Consider the following 25,352-nt stretch of genomic DNA (forward strand, 5'->3'; position numbering starts at 1 on the left):
GCCTTTTCCTTCTCCACTTATATTTTCTCTGAACAACTCTTGAACATTTCCCTGTTTCTCCTAGTCACAAGTTAATGGTCCCAGCATTTTAGTTTAAGGCCATGTGTTTAGATTCAAGTTGGATGTTTGCATATTTGATTCTATCATCCTCACCTCATCAGGTACTGTGATGTTTATCTTGATGGCCAGGAAGGTAGGTGGAGCACAGAACATGTTGAGTTTATCAGTGAAAAAACTCCAAATGAAACCGCCATGTCTTTGGCTCCTTTCCTCATCATCACAGAGACTGTCCAGTTGGAAGCCACATGTAGGTGGTTAATTTGTGGCCCAGGACCTGCCTCTCCAACATTCTTTATTGTGGTCCTCCATCAATTCAACAACAGGATTCAGCCCCTACAAAAGAACTCTTGAGTGCAGTGTGGAGTTTACTGCAGATTTGCCAAGGGTTTCTCTAGACAGTACCACAAACAACTTAAATCTCCATCAATATTTTTCATCTCTGATGTCTCTCCTTAGTGCCACACTTTTGTTTCTCTCTCCTCCCTAAAGCAGTCTTTATCCTTGAAGGACATTCTTCAGCACCTCATTCCTTTCCTCAAGCTGTCACCCAACTTGTTTCACACAACACTTCTTTAAAATGATGGCACCATTCTAAAAAAAGACATCAGCAGACTTGTTGCCTTTCCATGTCTTCTGAGTGGTTCCTTCAGGATCTTGAGAGTTACAAGGATATGATATGAAATGCCAAGTATTTACCACAGAGATAGAAAGGTTGGGTGAAATAAGAGACTATCTTTCTTCTCTCCTTTTTATGCAGCTGAAGAGGACTTTAAAAGATCACGGAGGGGTAGAAAGTGAAATTCTGGATTCAGAATACCTGGGTGAGAGACACTTGAACAGAGAATTCTTAAATTCTGGATTCAGAATTCCTGGGTGAGAGACACTTGAACAGAGAATTCTTTTTTTTTTTACTTTATTTATTTTTTAATTAGTGAATCACCGTGAGGGTACAGTTACAGATTTACACATTTTCTTTTTTCTTTTTTTTAAGGTTTATTTTGTTTTTTTGTTGTTTTTTTTGTTGTTGTTTTTGGGTCACTTCCGGCGATGCACAGGGGTTACTCCTGGTTCTGCACTAAGGAATTAACCCTGGCGATGCTCAGGGGACCATATGGGATGCTGGGATTTGAACCCGGGTCGGCCGCGTGCAAGGCAAACACCCTACCCGCTGTGCTATTGCTCCAGCCCCAGATTTACACATTTTCGTGCTTGTGTTTCCCTCATACAATGTTTGAGAACCCATCCCTCACTGGTGCTCATTCTCTACCACCAATGAACCCAGTATCCCTCACACCCCCCAATCCCATCTCCTCCACCCCACCCCGCCTCTGTGACAGGGCATTTCCTTTTGTTCTCTCTCTCCTTTTGGGTATTGTGGTTTGTAAAATGGCATTGAGTGGCCATTGTGTTCAATCCATAGTCTACTTTCAGCATGCATCTCCCTTCCCGAATGGGTTTTCCAACCACATTTTACTTGGTGTTTCATTCTCTATCTGAGCTGCCTTTCCCCCCAGCATGCGAGGGCAGCTTCCAAGCCATGGAGCCAACCTCCTGGTACTTATTTCTACTATCCTTGGGTGTTAGTCTCCTATTCTGTTATTTTATATTCCACAGATGAGCACAATCTTTCTATGTCTGTCTCTCTCTTTCTGACTCATTTCACTTAGCATGATACTTTCCATTGAACAGAGAATTTGAACCTTGGTAGGTAATAGTAAAAAGCATCCCAAGGGAAAAAGTCAAGAATCATGATGACCCAATTGGGGCACCAAATCAAATTTGAGTATGATTAAAGAGAGCTTCTTCTCAAGGAAGATTTATAGAAAGGCTATTATTTGTGCCCAAACCCCATCCCTCTCCCCTGTTTTCCTCATTCATACCCTTCTCTATACTAGTCAGGGAAATAAAGATACAGAGATTCCATGCCCATATGAAATAACATGTCATGTAATTATGAGAACAAAAGCAAGGCATTTCAGTGGTACTTCCAGAGGATTCATCTCAATGGTTTTGCAACCATGCCAGGAGTCATCTTCCTTGAGAAGGATGACTGATGTGGGAAAAATATTAGGGGATACAGTTAAAACTGGATCTGTGAGAGTTAGGCTAAGTAGCAGGGCATGGGGGAAGCATGGACAATGATCATAACCCTAAATATGTCAGCTTCTCACTTGATTCTTTTGAGTGCTGGAAAGAGACCAGGACAGAGGATTTCAGCAAGAAAACTGCCTTTCCACATTCCACCCCATTTTCATTACTTCTTAAAGACAAAAAGTAGATTTCATTTCTCAGAATAGTATTTTATTTTTAATAGATGAAAAAGATGAGACAGAAAAAACAAAAATCCAAGGTTGCACAGAAAGTAGATTCAAAGCTGGGATTTGGACCAAGGCCTTGTAAATTAAATATATTTTAATATCCACTTAATCTAAATGAGTAATATAACTAAGGGCTAGAGTACTTTAAATGAGAGCCACATAAACTAAAAAAAAAGAATGAATGCAAATATTTTCTTGGAGGCTGCAAGACTTTCAGGTTGAAAAGTGAGACATGATTTGGTGAAAGAGGGATGAAGAAGAAGGCGGGATTTGCTGAGTGAAACGTACCTAAATGTGGAATGAGCTGAGTAGAGCTGTGTTAACAGGAAATGACCAAATTAGTGCCAGAGTGAGGGATAGATAAGGCAGGGCAACATTTCTGAGACAAGTTAATAACTGTATTTGTAACACCAAAGGCAAAATGAAGAATTTGGACTTTGTTCTTTAGGGCAGACTTTCCTACACTAGTATGTTGTGGAAGATTCATGCCCTGAGAGGCTCATAAAATAGAAACCATTGTAATCAAGAAAATCTGTATACTATGTCACTCCTTGGAAACTCACAGTATATGTTAGCACTTTGTCAGATTTTAAGGAGACCTGGAATAAAGCAGAATATTTCACTTCCTTCAGCTCATTGTTTACCTATAAATATCCAATAGATCTTCCTAAAATAAGAGTTCTTGACCCCAGTTGGCTCTAAGAGATGAGACCATCTTTTGAGACTTCTATAAACATTCTGTGTTTTCTTCAAAATATCCCTCACTTCTACAACTTTTATTCAATGTTTATTTTTCCTTTGCTAGACTAAAAGCTCTATGTGTATGTCTTTCTCCTTTCTTGTCATTCATTGAATAGACTCCTCCAATTAGAGAATACGCATGGAATTAGAACATAGTTTTGAAGATCTTAAGGAGAACCACTCAAGGTTGGTTCTAACTGAATATAGCAAGAGAAGTATTTCAAGATGAGCTCTTGATAATAGTTCTCATGGGAAAAAATAAAGTCAAAGGAGTCATGGTGTTGATTCTAGAGAATAGTGAGGAGATGGGTTTGCTAGACTGAGGATTGATAAGGACTGATGACACTGAGACATTTCTTGCATAGAACTGGCCAAATGACATAAAAGTCATGGAGTACACAGTATTAGGTGTTGATTCTGAAAAGATCTAGACTGAAACTCACTATTTAACACACTCAGTTTTTTTTATACTTAACGGTGTGATCTTGAGTCAATAATTTTTCTCTGACTTTATACTCCCATCTTTATAATGGAAGTAATAATAATATCTGCTTCACAGTACTGTAATAGGGATTCCATGATACTATGAAGTCCAATGAGATCAAATGCATGGTATATAAGAATATGCGATGGGTTCAATATTGAGAGATTTTATTAATATGTAACAACTACTATTAAAGAAGAGGTGAGTATTATTAAAAAAGAATGGAGAAATATTATAGCAGAGAGAAGTTGGCACACTGTTCTAGAAGCTCCACATCTAGAAGATGTGGGAAACTTGGAAAGTAGAAAAATCAGTCCAAATACGGGACCTTGGGACTGGAGCAATAGTACAATAGGCAGAGCATGTGCCTTGCATGCAGCTGACCCAGGTTTGATCCCTGGCACCATTTATAGTCCCTAGAGCCCTGCCAGGAGTGATCCCTGAGTGCAGTTGGGAGTAAATCCTAAACATACTGGGTGTGACTCCCTGGCAAATAAATAAATTAATTAATTAATAGATAAATAAATAGGGAATTGAGACAAAATGAAAGCATGGACAGTACTGAACAATGACAAACCCTTAACATTAAAATGCAAAACCAATTACTAAACAGAGGGGCAGGAGAAGGGAAAAAAGACATGAGTGGTGAAGGGTCTTGGGCACTTTTGTGGTGATGGGGTAGTAAGTTTGTATATTCATACCATAAATTTTAGTACTATTACCACTTTCTAAACTGTAATAAATAAAGTTAAAATAAAGAAAAAATGGGGACCTCTGGGAGGGAAAGTGTTAATTTAATGGCAGGCTGTGTCTGAGATGCCATTACCCTATTTAACTGGCCCCCAGGCAGGCAGGCCTGTAGGTACCATGGAGAAGAAAGAGAAGGGGATAAAAGGCCAGCAAGGAAGGGCCTGCCTAGGACAATTGCTTTCCTTCGGGAGCAGAATAGAAAGAGAAAGTGGACTTTGCTACAGCCGATGTTGATGCTTATGGTTCTGCCTTGTGTTTGCTGGTTGACTAGCATCTCACCAGTGAAGACCTAGGAAGGACAGCAGGTGGAAGGCTCCAGTGGTACTCACAAGAAATGTGAGAAGTTTCTGTGTCAACTTCTTGCTGAAAATCTTCACCCCAGTTATTTTCCATTCCTGCCAAGATAGCCTCATGTCCCTCAGGTTATGATATAAATATTGTATGATGTACAGAGAGTTGAGATATCTTAACACGCTGATGGAAAACTTTTTTTTTCTGAAAAGAAAAGATGGTTTTTTCCACATGCAAAAATATAAGCTTCTAGACTGGACAAAAAAATTGAAGTGACACATTGCAATATTTTATGTAGTGTTTCTCAATGTACTTAAAGAACAAATACCATTGCTTACTTATTGAGGCTTATAAGTTTCATCATCCAACTTTAAAATTGCTAAGGACTAAGCTGAGGGATCCAAACATAGAAGGTGGTCAAGAAATGAGTGGTCTCCTCCTCTTATAAGATGAAAACTAAAATGTAGTCTATAAAGCAACCTGGGAGACAAGTCATTGCAGTTAACTTACTTGTTTGTTTGTTTGTTTTTGAGTCACACCTGGCGATGCTCAGGGGTTACACCTGGCTTTTCACTCAGGAATTACTCCTGGCAGTGCTCAGGGGACCATATGGGATGCTGGGAATTGAACCCGGATTGGCCTCATGCAAGGCAAACGCCCTACCCACTATGCTATCACTCCAGCCCCGCAGTTAACTTTTAATCAACAGAGGCTAAGGAAATGGAGAGAGAAGAAACTCAGTTAAAAGGAGCAAAGGAGAAAGAAAATATTCTAATAGGTAACTGCAGGTCTCTGTGAAATTATAAGAACCCAGAAAAGATGGTCCATGGTTTATGAATGGTAGGTAGACACTAATACTCAAAAGGTACTTTTTTTTAATAACTGTCCTTTGCCAAGCTAAGATTTTGGCAAAAAATATCTGAGGGATCACATAGTTCCAACTTTCTCCATGGATCACAGTCACACTACAGAGAACATTCAGGAAATGTGAAAGTGTTTAAGCATAATGGATATTTTTTATAGGGGACACATCCGGCAATGCTCAGAGGGCCGTGCTGTGCTGAGGACTGAACTCCAGTTGAGTTATCTCTCTGGACTGGCATCATGAAATTTTAATAAGTGTTGTAGATGGAAATATTTCTACATTAATTGCATCAAGGAATATCCCATTGTTCGTTCCTTTGTGACTGAGGAGTGAGTATTAGGAGGCTACGTAGGTCTTACTCCCCCTCACTGTCTCCACAGGGTGCGGGTGGGGGAGGGCCGGGGAGGGGTTGAGAGCGTGTTCCAACTTCATTATTACCTGTGGTTTGGGAAAATGGGCTGCTTTGGGGAAACAGGCTTTCTGGTCCTGAAACACATTGCACTAAGTCTGAAGTCTGAGTCCTGGCCTTGGTCTGCCTTCATTTTTATCAGAAAAGGGTGGGTAACATATGAGAGGGGAAAAAATTGGCCCCGAAAGAATTGTCATCCTGAAAGAATGACATATTTGTCTGTTCAGTATAAATACGAACAGCCATGGAGATACGGTCCTTGGTGCTGGGTTTTCACTCCAGCAACATTCATCTATTGCCAGGAAACACTAGATTTAGTACCTGAGGGACTGGAGTTTCAAATACCTTATACTTTTTTTTTAATTCTCTGCCAAGAATTTAAATTGGTAAAAGCTGGGGACTGACAAAACTTGATCCCCAAGAGCTTTTCTGGCACTGGTTTATCAGAGAATATGGTGCCATTATTTTTATTATAATTATTATTTTTTTCTTTGGTGGGGTGAGAGCTCATTTATAACCCAGCGACTTCTACTCCCAGATGTATTTTTCTTAAAAAAAAAAAAATCCCAGTGCTTAAATAAACAGAGACTTTGCCTTTTGTGGTGGCGTTAGAAGCTGCCATTGGACTTCCATACAGGGAGTTGCAAGCCTTTTCATGTTTTTAGATCAGATCAGAAAGAGTTGAAAGGAGAAAAGCTAATTTTAGGATCTGCGTTGCCACTAGCTTTCCACAGCCCACACCCTCTTCATAAGCCTCAGCTCCCCCAGCCGCGCCCCCCCACCCAGCCCTTACCCCCTAATCACTCAGTGGGGCTTTGCAAAAAGAGCTGTAGGCCCCCTAACAGGGACAGCAGGGAAAGAGCAGCAAAGGCCAGAAGCAACACAGAAAGCCTGACTCTGAGCCCTGGCACCACCATATTTTTCAGCTACGGAACTTTGGACAACTTTGCCTTTCTTGGATTTTTTTTTCATCTGTAAAATGATAATTTGATTTTCCACTGAGGGTTGTCAGGAGAATTAAATTAAACAAGATAAATTATGTGAAAATGCTTGGCACCGTGCATTTTTTAAACAACAACCTACAAAGGATGAGTGCAGGGAAGCAGGGAGGAAGGGAGTGGTGAGCGGCAGCGCGGATTTCTTTCCAAGGTTAGGCTCTTGACATAGATGTTCGGGCTGAGAAAACAACTGCCACATCGGAGACATATAAAACAAGAAGATACTGTTTATGGTCCAACATCTTTACGGTCCCGCATTGCTCCCAGCAGCCATATTCCCGACTCCCTTCCGTCCCCCCTCTGATCTTACCCACAAGCAATTTCCAGGGTCAGCTCACTGCTCTCCTGCTCAGGGCGGCGGCAGCAGCGGCAGCTGAGCCTTCTCCAACAGACCCGGCAGGTCTGATCTTGCTTGAAATGATTCGAGTTTTATTATACAATTAGATGGAGTCTCTTAGGTGTAGTAGCCCTCCTCATACTTAGAAGAATAGATTAGCCATTAGGACTTTGTATATTTTTCCCAGTAATTGACACCACATCCCATTTTCCTCGCCAAAGGGAGAAAGAACCGCATAAAACAATCATGATTTGGGGGGCAGGAGGTGGGAGGGGGAGGGGCTGGGGCACTGGTAATGCAGCAGTGTCTGGGTCTTGGCCTTCATCTACTTCCCTTCCCTCGCTTTGAAGAACTCCAGAAGCAGGCAGAGCAAGCTCGGTCAGTTTTGTTTGGTTGTTGTTGTTCTTCCCTTCCCTGGCCCCTAGGGCTTGCGCTCCCAGAGCACTCTACTAAGAATAAACCAGACATCATTTCTGCCACTGAGAAATGATAAACAGCAGTCACTGTGGGCCGATAGCCTGGATTCTTAAAAAGCACATGGAAAAGTGGCCAGCCTTTAACTCTGACTTCCTTCCTTCCTTCCTTCCTTCCTTCCTTCCTTCCTTCCTTCCTTCCTTCCTTCCTTCCTTCCTTCCTTCCTTCCTTCCTTCCTTCCTTCCTTCCTTCCTTCCTCCCTCCCTCCCTCCCTTCCTTCCTCCCTCCCTTGCTCCCTTCCTTCCTTCCTCCCTCCCTCCATCCCTCCCTACTTCCCTTCCTCCCTTCCTTCCTCCCTCCCTCCCTCCCTACTTCCTTTTCTCCCTCCCTTCCTCCCTCCCTCCCTCCCTTCCTTCCTTCCTTCCTTCCTTCCTTCCTTCCTTCCTTCCTTCCTTCCTTCCTTCCTTCATTCTATCCTCCCTCCCTCCCTTCCTCCCTTCCTTCCTTCCTTCCTTCCTTCCTTCCTTCCTTCCTTCCTTCCTTCCTTCCTTCCTTCCTTCATTCTATCCTCCCTCCCTCCCTCCCTTCCTCCCTCCCTTCCTTCCTTCCTTCCTTCCTTCCTTCCTTCCTTCCTTCCTTCCTTCCTTCCTTCCTTCCTTCCTTCCTTCCTTCCTTTTTTTCTTTCCCCTCCACCTCCTCCCTCCCATTCCATTGCCTTTCCTTCTCTCTCCTTTATTTCCCTTCTCTTTCTTTTTCTTCTTTTCTTTCTTTTGTCCTTTTGTTCTTTCATTCTTCTTAGTTCTTAGTTTTGTTCTTTCACTCTTCTGTGCTCTCCAAGTACAGCTCCTCTAGCATCTTGTTTTTATCTTGATCATGGAGCAAACATAGTCTGAACAATGATTTAAGGCTCATTAAAATCCCAAGTTGGGATGAGGAGAGGAAAAAAGGATTCGAAGCCCAGAAGACAAATTGGTGCCCAAGACATCCCTTGGTCCATTATTGTTTCATCCCTTCAAAAATCACAATTTCAGTTTTGAATACAAACAGTAACAAGCCCCCATGGGATTGAAAGATTTCAACAGGGGAACACAAAATCACTTCCATTGGCTGGCACATCGTTGGCATGGCATTGTGTCTACACCTGGGCTTGCACTTTGCTCCTCAGCCAGAATCAGAAAACCTGGGCTAGGCAGACTGTGTCCACAAAGTAAAACCAAGCAGGTACTCTCCATGGTCTGTTCCAACACTAGTATTCCAGAGTCACGTCCTAACCATGCAGGTTCAGATAGCAATGGTAAAGCCTGTTGGCATCAGCAGATGCTCCTATGTTGCAACTTGGCTGTGACACGTGTGAAGGACGGGTCCTTTCCACTGTAGGGCAAGACTCCTGGCTCCTGCACAGCTTCCACAGCTGTTCAGAGACCCATCTGTAAGGCCCCAGGTTGATGACAGGCTACCTTGCACTGTGAGGGGATCTTCGGTCCCCTTCCTCCTTCCTGAATAGATCATCCAACAATACAGTGAGGAGCACTTGACGTGAAGTGTGGTGAGTTCATTTTCCTGCTTGGGTTGGTGTGTCTGAAAAGACTCTTGGTTATCATGTCCAGGCTGTTTCCTACCCAAGATACAGAAAAGCCTGTTTCCCCCAAAAGCTCAATAAATGCTCTCAACACTAAATACAGAACTTCCCCCAGGTCTTTGCTGACCCTCACAGGACATACTTGCTCTCATAATGCTCAGGTGACCCAACACACCTCTCCCATCCTCCTCTCCAATACATGCACTCCATAGGAAAAGCAAACACTTTCCTGGGGAAAGTGGGCCAAGTCCTAATACCTTTGCTTTGGTCCCCGAAGGACTGTGGAAAATCACGAGATGGAAAATGACTTCTTTGGCCATAACTGGTGACGATTTGTGAACATGTCTCCAGTGCCCAACTTGGCTTGTACAGAAAACCAAGTTTTGATTAAAACTTGGGACACTCTCTTCCCCGCTCATACCTTACCTAGAGACTCCCTTCCCACTGGCCCCTGGACCCCCACAGCCAAGTGTAAAGAAGCCCTCCCTTTTTCATCACTTGGAGTCCAAAATGAAATTGTAGCCCTAACATCTCTGGCTGTTTCTGAAAACATACAGATTTTTTTTTGACTTCTCAACATACATCATAGGTCATTTGATTATTATTTTTTTTTAACTTTTCCATCACCACTCCCCAGGGGCTCTTTTTGCTGGTTCTAGCCAGGGGCAAGGGTGAGTTGAGCATCAGAGTTGCACCTTATAGGCACCGGGGGAAATGCTCTAACATGTTTGTATCCCACTTCATTCCTTTCCAGAAGAAGCCAGCTGGGTCCTTGAGCCAACCCGGTATTGAAGTTTAACCAGAATTTTTACTGCTTTTGGCCAGAGTATTTTGAGAAAGATTAAAATATGTGAAAATAAATGCGCACGGGGGGGGGGGAACCCAAACTGTTTAGAAAACAATTTGAGTCTAAGTACTCCATGCTCTCATCTGTGACCCCCTTTCCAGGAAAACAGTGACAGCAACCACACAATTTAGCTCTATTTGGGCATGGGGTCTTTCCATTTCCTTCCTATGAGATCTTTTTTATTAGTTTTTTTTAACCTGTTTTTTCTTCCCCTGTGCTGGTTTACTGCCTTGTATCTATCTACCCCCAAGGAGTTCAAAAACCTCAAGTCAGTATTGAATTTTTTTCAGAATGTATTTTCTGATTTTTCAGGAAAGCATGTGGTCAGGACCCACACATTTGTGTGTTGGTGAGGATGGAAGGCTGCATGCCAAGGAGATAATGCCTCAGGAAGGGTCAGCTGAGACTTCTAAGTGTGCGCTGAAAATGAACTGCCTGTTGTGTTCATTGTCCTGCAAAGCCTGTTGGTTAAGGGCCAGTGCACATGGTAGCCTTGCACAAGTATCTATTGTACAGATAAAGAATAGTGGGCTATTGAGTGACGCTGATTGAACTTTCACTCTGTGTATCATAATTAGTGTTTTATATAGTTTACTTCATTCACCCCTCACAACAGCACCACAAAGATGCCAGTTTTGACGATAGGGAAGAAGAAACATCCCCCATCATAGGGCTAGGTTGCTTTCTTTGATCACACAAGGATTAGGGTAGGATGTAATACCACATTATGCAGTTTCATTGGAAATAACCAAGGGAAATTATGCATAAATCATTATTATCCTCCCCACCTGAAAGGCGAATGATATAGTTTTCAGAATCCATGAACAAGTCTTTGGACCTGTTGGTAAAAGGCTGCTTGGTTAATTATTGACTCAAAACATTTAAATGGTTCATTTCTGTGGCTTTCAGCTCCATCTGGGAATGGGACATGTTGGGTTTGATCAAAGGGGCCTCACAGCCTTTGTTGCTCTCTGCTATCACCCCTTCAGCCCACCACCACCAAAGCTTGCAAACTTCCCTAAGTGGATATTACAGATGGATTACACACAGGGACTCAGAATCCATCTCAGCACAAGATTTTAGGTGGTCCCTAAGAATATTTCTGCTTCTCTGCATCTAAGGTAGTATGGCTGCCTGCATTCTTCCCTGATCTCCACTACTTCATCTGCATCCTGCATGATTTCTACAGTATCAGCACTGCCTACCACCTCAATGTATATGAATTACTTAATGAGTTTAACATCGATTCCCATTATTTTAAATCTAAATACAATCTCTTTTCCTCTAGATTTATCTTTTTGTTTATATTATCTTTAATCATTTCTTTTATATTTCTATTTTTCTAAATAAATTCTTAATACTTTAGGTAGCCTGGCTAGAATAGTGTTAATGCTTATGGTGCTGATGTTACATAGTTACTGCATCCCTTCCATTGTCAGAGTACCCAAGAATCTCTACCACTGTCCCCAAATCTCTGGGAATCCATCTCTTCATTTCATCCACTCCCACAGTTCAGAAATTTTAGTTTTATAATCCAACTCCAACATATTTTGATATTGTCTATTCCCATGTTTTATTTTTCTATATCGCAGAGATGAGTAAGATCAACTAGTATTTATCCTTTTCCCTCTGATATATTTAGCTTAACCAACACCTAGTTCCCAATCATGTCACAACAAGATATAAAATTTCATTTTTTCTTATAACTGCATAATATTCCTTTGTGTGTGATATAGAACACACAAAGGAGTGTAGAGATAGAACAACGGGTAGGGCTTTTGCCTTGCACGTGGCCAACCCGGGTTTGATTCCTCTGTCCCGCTCGGAGAGCCCGGCAAGCTACTGAGAGTATCCTGCCTGCATGACAGAGCCTGGCAAGCTACTCATGGTACATTCGATATGCCAAAACCAGAAACAACAAGTTTCATAATGGAGACGCTACTGGTGCCCTCTCCAGCAAATCGGTGAACAATGGGAGGACAGTGCTATAGTGCTACAGTGATATACTACAACTTTTTTTTTCCTTTTTGGTCACATCCAGCGATGCACAGGGGTTACTCCTGGCTCATGTGCTCAGAAATTACTTCTGGCTGTGCCCGGGAACCATATGGGATGCTGGGAATCGAACCCAGGTGGGCCACGTGCAAAGCAAATGCCCTACCCACAAAAGCACCAAAACTACCTTTTGGAGGTAGTATTCTTTTCCATAAAAAAGGGAAATGTATGATTTTCTTTACTTTCTCTTCAGGAGATAGGCTTAACTTATACAGTAATGCACATACTCACAGTCTTGGTATGTAGCAGATCTTCAATTAATGGTAGCCATCATGATGCTACTAAAGCTAGCACACTGTGTCACCAGAGTTCCATTGACAAATAGAGCTTCAATATTTACCCTCCCTTCTCTTAAATATAAGTTAAATTATATCTGCTCAGATGCCAGTATGCCCTGGGAGAGAGCAGGACTGAGCATACTGCAAGATAATCTTCAGTGACAACTGTTCTCCCAAAGGAGAGAGGATCTTTAAAGGGTTCTGTGTTGAGGATTCTTTCAGAGGAAAATGGCGTCAGTGTCACATCAACATGGCATCAGTGCTAACCCTCCCTCAGAACTAGGGATGAGCTTCATTTAGTGGTAAACTCACCTGCAGCACATTGAAATATATAGTGATTTTTCTTTCTTGCCTTGTCCCAGTTATTACTTCTAATATTTTTTCTTCTTTTGAGGGATGGGGAAAACACATATCCATGCAAAAGCCTCTATAGTGGGGGAGAACTAGAGTAGAAATGACTGAGCAATCTTCTTCAGTCCTGTGAATGCCAGGTGCCTGTGAGGCTCCATCTTTGTCTGCCCAGCCCAGCCGAACATACTAAGTCTCTCTGCTGATACTGTCAATTCAAAGCAGCAAGAGACTCTGCAAAAGCCCTAATAGAGGATCCTGTCATCCCAATTTGTCTATGAAAAGTAGATGGCAGAGTGCTATCACAACAAATCCTCCACCAGGCTCTAGTCTCAAAGATGTCTTTGTTTACTAACTTGAAGGGAGTAAAGAAGGGAGTGGCAAATCACTCATGTTTTGCAAGATTCCAGCAGTTGTTCTGATGCTATCCTTGGGGAACTGAAAAGGTTGGGCTGATTCTCTCCAGAGAGGGTTGAGGTGTCTTTTCCAAGGAAAGAGTGAGATATGTTTTCAGGGGACTGTCTCCTCCTTTTCATTCCCACATTTCCTTCTCCCAGGAGTCTGACCCGAGAGCCTGAGCTAGGGGAATGAGAAGTCTGAGCTCTCCCAGTGCACTGAGATATAGGACTGAGGACAGAGCATCTACCCACCACGGGGAGGGAGAGTCCTGATGAAAACAATATGACTCCAAGAGAAAAGCAAGAACCCCAATCACGCCCGGAATGTAGGGAATTCGCAGGGATGGCAAAGAAGAAAAATAAAATGCCTAAAGACAGTGAAGGACAGAGAAGCAAAAACAAAATCTCTTATTTTGATTTTACTCAGTCTGAAAAATGAAACGAGCCTCCTTAGGAACAATGGTAAATACTCGAGTAACCTTCAGCACCCCCCCTCACACACACACCCCAGCTCTCTGACTGAACTTGGATGTTCACTTTATGTGAATGTGTATGCATGTGTATGCAGAGCAATTAAAACTGAAGACTGAAGACCGAACAAATCAATGTTTACAGATTCATAATAAGTTCCTTTCTATATATTTATTTATTTCCTCTTTAGCCACTAAAGCAGCAACAGCAAACTTGCAGGGAGCAGTTGTTGCCAGAGGGTGAATCATGGCTATATTGATTTGATTATGTAAAAGCTCAGAGGAACCTAAAGCCAGATACAGAAATATCTCATAGCCCTGAACCCTATGGGACACACACTAGTAAAAAAGCAATCTTTATATTGTTCCTGATAAAAGCATCATTAGTTTCCTCATAGTGAAACCATTTCTCTGCTGATACAGTATATGGTTTTCTTTTTCTCTAGAATCCACTCAGACATAATTAACACTCAGTTACTAGACTTGAGGTTCCCTGGGGTGAGCCGCTCAAGTTAGGGAAGGGGTGGGGTGGGGGCTAGAGATTGGAAGAAAGAAAGACTGAGAGAAGAGAGAGAAGGGAGGGACAATGAGGGGGCTGGAGGAGAGAAGAGATGGGAGAGGGCGGGAGACAGGAGAGGGGGTATAGTATTGAATCAATCCATCTTTGGCCTTCCTGAGCATCCCCCACTGGCCTGTACCTCGCCTCCAGATGAGAGTCAGCAAGGTGGCGCCCTCTGCTGGTCCTGCCTATCGTCTCGGCTGCTAAGCCATTCTGGCGGCTCCCCGCCCTCCCCCTCCTTCCAACCTCCCTTTTTCTCTACTCCCTGTTTTTGGCTTCTTTAGGAATATCACCCCAGCCATCAGCTTCCTGGGACAGAAGCCTGGACTGACACCTTTGCAGACACACATATGCTCCTAGACCTGCTTGCAACTTGTGATAAACCTGCAGCTGCAACAATGTTTGCTGTTTCTTTTTCCCCGTCTCCTGGCAGGCGGAAACTCTGTGTAAGTGTGCATAAACAGTCTTTCTGGGGACAGCAGTCCTGGCATTGAACAGAGTCTTGAAATGTTCAGAACTTGAAGAAACAGAATCTGGGCTGGGGCAGGGGGAGCGGAGAGGGATACTCCATGGTCCCCTTTTCATCACCAGAGGGTTAATGCCTGTGAGTCACTAGGGTGGGTCCTGGCTGCCCACAGGGATGGGTTGTGGGTTGGGGACGGGGGCAGCATACCAGGGGACTTTGTGGACTTCTTCAACTGGGCCTCAGCTTCATAAAGAGCGGGGGGAATTGCCAGGAATATTGCTCATCATCTTATGGATGTTTGAGCATAGAATGACTCTTTCAGGATATTTTTCTTTCAAATTTTAGGATTCTCTCTTTACTTTTCCTCTCAGTTTTATTTTCCTTGAATCGCAAGGAGGGTGATCAAATATTTCAGTTGACTGGGTGGACCAGATATTCCTGAGGCAAAAGGAACTCGAATATGAAATCATTAGGAAACGAAGTCACTTTAGAAGTTTCATTCAGCAGCTTCCACGTATGTTAACCACACACACGCACACATACACACACACACACACACACACACACCCCATACACACAGCACACAAAACACACACATATAAGCACACACAGGAAGGAACTCAGTGAATGTAAAAACAAATACTTTCACATACAACCAGAAACACATGTTCACTGACTTCCAAGTGTGTATATGCCCATATACCTACATACACATGTCTGAATGTAATTCCATGTAGGCTACTTCTTATATCTTTGACCTTGCCCTCACACGCCTTCCTACCTCTGTTCCCACAAAGCTGGTGTATTTATGACACTCAGAACATCTCCTCTGGGTGTCTTTGTGTTGTTGGAAACTTAGGGACTCCTTCCCTGCCAGCAGAGTTTCTGCTCTCAACAGTACCAGACCCCTGCTTGGTCATTAGTTTAGGGGTCACAGTGGAGTACAATAACACCTTAGGAAAATCTTAGGGGGCAGAGCTTTCTGAGGTCAGGCAGGCTTAGTGATTAACAGCTACCTGTTATTCTGAGCCAGACTATCAGGTATACATTAAATTTGTCATGTGCTACCTCTGTGTCCCAATTCCCTCCAACTCCTAGGAAATGGAGGAAGTAATAGATGTGTCTTTTAAGTGTGTTATGATCATGGCATGTCATTTTAATTCAGAACAAGTCAGGGACAATACTTGCCCCATAATAACCACCATACAAATGTTTGTCAAATAGTGGTGTGCAATCCTGGGTAATCATAAGTAATCATGACTGTTTACACTTCCCCTATCTCTCATTAGGTAAAATAAAGAAAACTGCAAAGAAATGAAGGCTAGAGGTATACATCTTATATATATATATTTAAAATCTGGGATTCCTTCTTTAGATCTCATTTATTATGTTATGACTATGTCTTATGATAGTATTGCATCCTGTAGCGAGGCACAGTGGACAAGTATCCTCACCTGCAAGAACTATTAGATAATTTCTTAGGTCCTCTTTAGAATAGATTATATTAAAACCAGATATAGACCTTTCTTGTTATTGTTATTTTGTTTTTTGTCTTGTGTTTGGGCCACACCTGGCAATGCTCAGGGGTTACTCCTGGTTCAGCACTTAGTGCTTTGGGGGACCATATGGGATGCCGGGGATCGAATCAGGATCGGCCACATGGAAGACAAGCTCCTGACCCTCTGCACTATCACTCAGCCTCCAGATAAAGACCATTTTATTATTATTATTATTTTATTGAATAACAATGAGATACACAGTTACAAAGTTGTTCGTAATTGGATTTCAGTCATACAATGTTCCAACACCTGTCCCTTCACTGGTGTACATATCCCACCAACATTGTCCTCAGTTTCCCTCCCACCCCGACCCCCACCCCAACATGCCTCTATGAGAGGTACTATTCTCTCTCTCTCTCTACCTCTCTCTCTCTCTACTTCCTTCCCCTCTCCTTCTCCTTATGTCCTTTTGAGCATTATGGTTTGCATTACAGGTACTGAGAGGTTATCATGTTTTGTCCCTTTTAGCTATTTTCAGCACTCAGATTCTTTCCAGAATAATCATTTTCAACTCTCATTGTCATAGTGGTCTCTTCTCTGTCCTAACTGTCCTCCCCTATAAATCTCGCCCCCCCCCCCGCCTGCCCAACTTGTGGCAAGATTCCAACCATGGATCCATCCTCCTGGTCCTTGTTTCTACAATCTTTGGGTATTGGAGACACAGACCATTTTATACCTTGTTTACATGCGAATTTCTATTTTCTTTTTTGATTTTTTTCTGTTTCACTGGAGCGATAGCACAGCGGGTAGGGCATTTGCCTTGTGCACAGCCGAACCTAGGTTCGATTCCTCAGTCCCTCTCGGAGAGCCCAGCAATCTACTGAGAGTATCCCACCTTCACGGCAGAGCATGGCAAGCTACCCGTGGCGTATTCGATATGCCAAAAACAGTTACAAGTCTCACAATGGAGACGTTACCGGTGCCCGCTCCAGTAAATCGATGAGCAACAGCAAAATAGTGCTACAGTGCTACAGTGCAAAAATTATTGTTGTTAAGGTAGGGCGTTTGAATTGCACGTGGCCAACCCGGGTTCAATTCCCCTGTCCCTTTTGGAGAGCCCAGCAAGCTATGAGAGTATCTTGCCCCCATGGCAGAGCCTGGCAAGCTAGCCGTGGCAAATTCAATATGCCAAAAACAGTACCAACAAGTCTCACAATGGAGACGTTACTGGTGCCCGCTCGAACAAATTGATGAGCAACGGGATGAGTGACAGTGAAAAAGTACTACAGTTGATTGCTACAGGTATTCTTTCATCTTTTATATTCCCCCCACTTTCTTTCTTTTTTTTTTTTTTTTGCTTTTTTTGGGTCACACCTGGTGATGCACAGGGGTTACTCCTGGCTCTGCACTCAGGAATTACCCCTGGTGGTGCTCAGGGGACCATATGGGATGCTGGGATTTGAAACCGGGTTGGCCGCGTGCAAGGCAAACGCCCTACCCGCTGCTCCCCACTTTCTGATGGTAGGATAAGAAACTTTCTGAACTAGCAGAAAATGGGATGACTAAATTGACCAATGAGCTCTAAACACCAAAATAGGCATTAGGAACAAAGCCAGAGATGTGACAGTCTTAGTAGAAAGTTTAGTAAATTGACATCTCTCTATAACAATTTTATCTAGGTATTTGTTTAACATTTCTGGAGGAGAGAAGGGGCAAAGGTATTTAGCTTCTTCTCTGTCCTAACAATTCTGCTCAGTCCCAAATTTGCACATGCCGCTCACTAATGAAAAGCTCAGCATTCGACTAGACTTGTCCTCCTTTGAAACCAAAATAACATGTAACTATTGTGAAACCCCAACCCATTGTAAGCAATATTCCTTTTAAATATTCTAACTATATACATACTATCAATAAATGTATCTTTTAAATTATTATATTCCCAGTAAATTATAGGACTCCAGTTCATGCTTTAGGCCTTATGAGTCAATGCCCCTAGGAACAGCACTCTGACCTTTCTCTCCTGCTGGTTTTGATTAGCAGAGAATTTTCCAACAGATGCCCTTCTAGTCACGGGTCAGGGGAGTCCCAAGGCACTATCAGTGGAGGCATCTGTTCCCTGGCATGGCCCTGTGTTCCTCTTTGAAGATCTGCTCATTCCAGGAACAATCTGGAAGATTCATGACTTCCTAAATTTGCCTTCACACTCTTGGTTTCCACAAGAAAACATTCCTGGGCTTCGTTTCCCTTCTCAACTTTACATATCTAACTTTATTATCATATTGTGATCTTAACAACCTATAACATCTGCAGTGCCTTTGAGTCTGCAGAGAAATATTAGATTATGTACAGAGAGATCTTACTAGATTCTAATTCTTGAAAAAGTAGTAATGGATGAGTTTTGAAGGAACTGTTAATTCATGGAAATACAATCACCACATTGTACTTACTTACTCTAAATGTAAGTTGCTATAACAATAGTGTGTTTTCTATCTCAATGGCCTTCACAGAAGGACAATTGATGTGCTCATTCCTAGCAGAGTAGACAGAGTTTATCCAGCATGAGTTTTATCAGCAGACATCTCGGTGGAATCGCTGGCTAAGTCAGAAATGACTGCAGTCACTACTCTCTGTGGCAGGAATTAAGAAAACTACAACAAACCCCAGGAAACTGGACCACAGTGAAAATGAATTTAAGAACCAACCTCATTCTTGGCCTGCTCTGAGCAACACTGCTAGAGACAAGTAAGACACAGATATTTGCCTCCACTGTCTCCTAAGAGGCCAGTTTGGTAGATAAATTTCCAAACCAAATCACACTGTGGGCATCACCTGCATGAAATTCATATGTGAATTATAAACATTTTGCTCACATCCACCAGAACACATAGAAGACTATGGGGAAATCTCAGCAGTCCGCCAGACTCTTGCCTCAGAACTCACAATTCCTCCTTGCCAACCCAGCTCTTTACTTTGTCTGCTTAATGAAATCTTATTTGCATTCCATAGCACAAATCAAATATTTCTTTCAGCATGACTTTGATGATTCTCACCACCATTGAGGAGGAAGGAAGGTGTCGCTTCTTCTCTGGGCTCCCTCAGTGTTCTCGGTTCTTGTTCATTTCACTCACCTCCACCAATCGCTGTCCTGAAAAGTAAGTGAGAATGCCTACCTCATTGGGTTGATGTTAGGATTAAATGGTTATCTCTGAAAATTGTGAGCCTAATAATCAGTGCTCGATAAATAGCTAAAATGTTTAAAGTACCAGGTACTATGTGTTATGAATACCTGCTGACTCTGCTCATAAATGCGTGCTTCAAATGACCACACCTTTTCCAGAACTCCATCAGAACTCTTATAATATGCAAGATGCATAATTAAGAGAAATCTTCTTTCTTCTGGTCACAAGACCTGAAAGATTCTGATTTCTACATTTCTTTCTTTATTTTTTTTTATTGCTTTTTGGGTCACACCCAGCAATGCACAGTGGTCACTCCTGGCTTACGCACTCAGGAATTACTCCTGGCAGTGCTCGGGGGACCATATGGGATGCTGGGATTCTAACCCGGTTCGGCCACATGCAAGAAAAATGCCCTACCTGCTGTGCTATCGCTCCAGCCCCTGATTTCTACATTTCTTGATGTCAGTAAGATTCCTCAGTGTTCCTGTAGGCCTAGAATTAAAGGCCTATAAAACATAACCACAGTATTTGGTGGTGTTTTCTTCAAAAGAGAGAAAATTCCTTTCCTCAACTGTAAGTTGTATTTAGAAACTCACTTTTAATGAGTAGAGAGTAGTAAAAGTGACAGTGTGTGACTTCTAAGATGAGACCACAGAAGCATCAGGGCTTTCTCCTTGCACTTGTTCCTGGAGCAAGCGGCTTCCGCTAATGGAAGCAGCTGCCATGTTGTAATACAACTCAAGCAGCTGCATGGTGATGTTTACATTGTGGGGTGAGGACGGGCTGTTGTCATAGGTAAACCTTCACCAATAGCCATGTGTGTAAGCCATTTTAGAAACAGACACTACAGCCCTAGCCAAGACTTTAGATGCCACAATTCTAAGAAAATTCTTATTCTAAGAGCTACCAAAATAAGCTAATCTTAAATTTCTGACCTTCAGAAATAAAAAGAATTAGTGCTGATTGTTTCAAACTGCAAAATGTTGGGTTTATTTGATATGCATCCATAGTTAACTAATATAGATGGCAAATCAGTTCGCAAAATCTAGGAGCAAAATTTATCTGAAAGTGGCATACCTTTGAGTAGAATAAGATGACAGAGACAAGAAGTAATAATTTCCCGTTGAATTTTCTGAATTGGGCACAGAAACAACCCATGTGTTCTCTTACAAGAGCTGGCCAGGCAGTCACCTGACAGGACAAAGGTGTCTTGGCCTCTCCTCGCAGAGAGGGCATGAATTGCATTTGAGATTTGAGGTTGGGAGGGCCCAATGCTGGCTCTTGCCCTATTGCCCTCCTGGTGCTGCTCACTGGCTACAAATTGAAAACCTAAAATATGTGTATCTTCCATTCCCATAGCACTTCTAGCTGGAGCCCCACCCCCACCCTGACCAGAGGAGCAAAAAAGTATTTAATCCTAATCTGGAGTCATATCTAGACTGCTTCTCAATTTTCAGGTCTGGAAAAATTCACAGAAGCTCTTAGACTCTCAGGTTTTCCTTTAAAAGATGGGGATAAGAAAAACATTGATCTTACCTGTCTTTTCTATTGTTTAGAGGAAGTACTGAGTTGTTTTATCAAGCATTTTTCAAATCCCAAAGTCATGGTGTTACAGATTTATTGGAGTTTGGTTTTGGTTTCCCTACAGCTCACTCAGATGTCCAGTAATCTCAAATTCACTAATATTCCTTTACTGCCCTAGAGGAAACATTATTTATCAAGTTTATATAAAGATAAAAGAGAATGATTGAGAATGTATAGAGAAAAGAAATGACATTCAACTTACAAAATTTTATATAATAATGTAAAAGATATCTGGGGAAAAAGGTAACCATCCCTTCAAATGGACCTTAGGTGAGGTAAACTCTTAGCTAAAGTGACTTTTTGGTGACACAATACATATGGGCAGGACAAAGGGAAGAAGTTTTATATATTATATATTTGTGTATATGTATATATATATATTTATACACACATAAACACACATCTTGTTGAATATTTTAATAGATGGTTTGTCCACTCAGATTTAGGGACAGTCCTGTCTACAAATGGGGGCTACATGTTTGACCTCTTAAACTCTCTTTAGTTTTATGGTTTTGTCTTCATTACATCCTCTTCTTGCCACCTCTTTCCACTTCATATCATGCACTTCTACTTAGTTAGACAAAACCCAGAAGTATTGAAGTGTGGTTTGAATATCACAGCAGCCAGGAAGTTGAGAGAACAAGTTAAGACTATTTTCTTAACTCACGGCTTCTTTCCAGGAAATACAGCACTTACAATATATAGATAAATAGCTGAGGCATTTAGATAATTCCACTTGTCCTTTTCCACTTGTCAAAGCATTTAGTGACCAGCATGACGGGCCCTATTTAAGTGAACAGCTAACTCCCTTTGCTATACTCAGTGTCTGGTCTCAGGGGATTTAAGCATAGCACAGGCAATTCACAAGATTCTTTACCAAGTCTTAAAAAAAAATCCTGAGAATAAAACCATTTTGCAATTCAGAGCCTCTTCTCAGGATGTCTAATTCTTGGTAACAATAAGAGTTTTCAAATAAAGTTAGAGGCATGCTAAGTATAAGCAACTTTAACTTCCAGACATCTCATGGTCACTGCCTATGAAAATGCCCTCACAGGGGAAGACACGAAGTGGTTCCAATCCTAAAGTCTTAGATCTCCAGTGTGGCACCTTCTAAGGCAAAAGAATTTAGGATAGAATGGACAAAAACATGACAGCATCACCAGGTTTGTGTTTATCTGGGTTCACCATCAAGATGCATCTAGACTTGAAAGCCATCACAATTGTCTGTTATATAATTCAGAATCTTTAGGATGTAGGGAAGAGATGAGCTTTGAAGGAATTTTATCCTAAAGAGTGCTTGAGTTCTTGGTTTCTTGAGGCTGAAGAAATAGTAGAACAAGTAAGATGTTTATCTTGCACATGACGCACCTAAGTTACATTCCCAATACCACATACAGTAGCCTGAGTACTTCTAGGAATGATCCCTGAGCACAGATGTAAGACTTAGTCCCAAGAAATATTGGGTGTGTACTAAAAACTCAAACCCAACATAATAGAAAGAAAAGGGACTTTCTGGTGAAGATGCACAGGGCTATAATAGGATTAGGAAAAAGGTTAGTATTAGATCATTTGGGAAACTAGCCTGACCCCTCTTCTGCTCTCATTCTCCTCCTCATCTTTCAATCTGTTGTTCTTATGCATCTTTCTCTTCTAGCCTTTTCTGTACACTCGGTCTTCTCTCAGCCTCAGAGTATATATTTCTGAGTGTTACTGTATTTCATCTCACTTTTCGTAAGTTTATCCAAGATCTTGTCTAGCTCATTCTTATCATATTATATCCTTTATACTTCATCTTCACTGATGATGCTTCTCCTCAATTCAAATAGAATTCCTTGTTGATTTAGCTTATACATGGGAGGCCAGGCTATGTCATGTACCTTTCACAAGTTTTGGTTTCGTGTCCCTGGGTTAGTGCTTACCCTGGTGTAATCTGATGTGCCTGGAACAGGTCATGTGGTATAAAATAGGGTTTCCAGGGATTTCTTCTAAGCATGATTAAAGACAAATAAACATTTCTAGAAGAGGGATGCAGAATGTCAGGTGATCTTAGCTTGGTACCAGGGTAACCATGGGAGGAAAGAGTGGCCTCCATCACAGTCATTTAAGCATCATCCATTACTCTCATGTAAAACATTGAAGACCTCAAGTTATCCTAAATTTTGCTTTTTACTAGGCACCCCTGAAGACTTATAGTATCCTAGGCACCCCTGAAGATTTATAGCATCCAAATTAAATGTATAAGAGGAGTGAACACAGGGAAACAGAGTCCCACGATGGTTAATCCAAAGCTTCAGGACTGCCAATCTACTCATGACTCACAGCTAGGCCCCAGTTTCTTGTAATTCTAGAAAATCAGAGAGATCACAGAGTCTGCAGCTGTAGAGCTGAGAATCAGTGAGGTCTGATACACTGATTTGCTCAACCTGATTATCATATACTTGGGATAATATCTCTGTAAGTCACATAATAAACCCATGGTTTAATTTTAAAATTCCCTGAAGCAAAGCATATACCAATGATGTCCCAAAGAAAAACAATTTTATAACTGTCAAATACATGACAGAATGGTCAAAAGGACATGAAATCAGCTATGCAAATTGTGAGACGTAAGTCACACTTCTATTTGTGCTGTGACAGTGTGAAAATTGGAATTATTTTTGGTCAATATGTAGAAAAAATCAGAGCCCATATACACTGTCTGAGAAAGAAAATCACCGCACTACATCCACATTATTTGTGACCTGCTCCACAACACCCTGGATTTTTTTTTACTTATTTAACCTAAAGCTGCGTCCTGTTTAATTTGCTATCTTAAAAATTTACCACAATGGAAATATGCATGTATCTACTTAATAAACACCTTATTAGTTGATAATGAAGAAACATGTCATAATCTGATGAAAATCAATTGGTTTAATTTTGTCAATTGGATTTCAGATGTGGGAAGTAATTTAAAACTTGAAACTGATGTTCACATATGTCACCATCAAGCAGGTACATTGTTTAGAAAAATCCAGAGCATCATGCTAAAATATGCATTTTATGATAAGCAATATATTGCTGTAAGTGGTGTTAAATTGCCTTTGAAGAGGGTATATAGTGCTGCATCAAGAATGTGGGTTCAGCAAATTCTCAAGAATTCTCATCATAGCCACCACTCTTCTTTTGTCTGTAAGCAGTTTTAGGTGAAGGGAATCCAAGGTGGTTCCCTATTTACCGGACCCTCCCAAACCTGATGAAATCATGCAAGTCTAGAGGCTTGATACACCATGACCACTTCAAGAACACTCAGGAAATGGCTCAGGCCATCAAGGACCTGCAGATCTGGAAGCCACAAAGTATCTGATGGATGTCACTCTGTAGAAGCAGTGTGTGCCCTTCCACTGTAACTATAGTGGTGTTGGCAGGTGTGTCTAGGCCAAACAGTGGGGCTGGACACAAGGCCATTGGCCCAAAGAGATTACTGAATATTTACCACACTCTTATAAATGCTGAGGGTAATGTTGAACTTAAGGGTTTATATGTAGATTCCCTGGCAATTTGGCATAATCGGATGAACAAAATACCCAAAATGCAACTGCAGAACTTACAGGGCTCATGGGTGGGTTAACCCCTACATGAGTTCTCCCTGCTACCTTAAAATCACCTTATTGGAAAACAGAGATTCTTCCTAAACCTGAAGAAGAGATTGCACAGAAGATGTTGCAAAAGAAACTAAAGAAAAAATTATAGCCTGGGAATAAACTAGATATAAAGTTAATAGAAATCTAAATAAAAAAAAGAATGTGTTCAACAGATTAGAATCTTCAACTACAGAGTTAATGTAAGTCCTGGTTCCCTATTTGTGACACCACAACTGTGACAGTTTGCTCTGTATTCCTGCAAGCAAGGCCTTGATGAGATGATGACTACGAAGCACTGATCACTCTATCTGGCATATGACATTGGTGATGAGAAATGCACACTGGTGGATGGATGGGTGCTGGAACATTGTATGACTGAAACCCAACTATGAACAGCTTTGTAATTGTTTATCTCACCATGATTTATTTAAAAAATAGATTTTTTTGATGCTGCCACAATGTTGAGTGGTCAGAATATGTTTTTTACTGTTAGTAAAATAAGAAATCAATAATAGTTGTGGCAGCAGCAATAGGGGTAGCAATACTTTGCTTGACTATTGATGTTTGGTCAAGGGAAAATATTTATTTACCCATATAATCTCCTTCTCAAACTATTTTTCCCCAAATTTTTAAGGACACAGAAGAGTGCTTGTCTATAGGCATCAGCCGAAGAAGACCACTGAAAGTATAAGTTTATTTTGATTCTTCCTGATTTATTTTAAAATTTATGACTTTAAATTCTATCTTATAATATATTGGTATTTATTTTAAAAACAAAATAATGTTTATTATTTGCCTTT

The 25,352-nt window shown here is 41.5% G+C and overlaps 1 pseudogene; it reads left to right on the forward strand.

Moving 5' to 3' along the window:
* Positions 1-252: 252 nt before the first annotated feature.
* LOC105942827 (60S ribosomal protein L17-like) lies at positions 253-24,661 on the forward strand (annotated as a pseudogene).
* Positions 24,662-25,352: the final 691 nt, after the last annotated feature.

This window comes from Sorex araneus, chromosome 1 (genome assembly GCF_027595985.1).
Source record: "Sorex araneus isolate mSorAra2 chromosome 1, mSorAra2.pri, whole genome shotgun sequence".
NCBI lineage: Eukaryota > Metazoa > Chordata > Mammalia > Eulipotyphla > Soricidae > Sorex > Sorex araneus.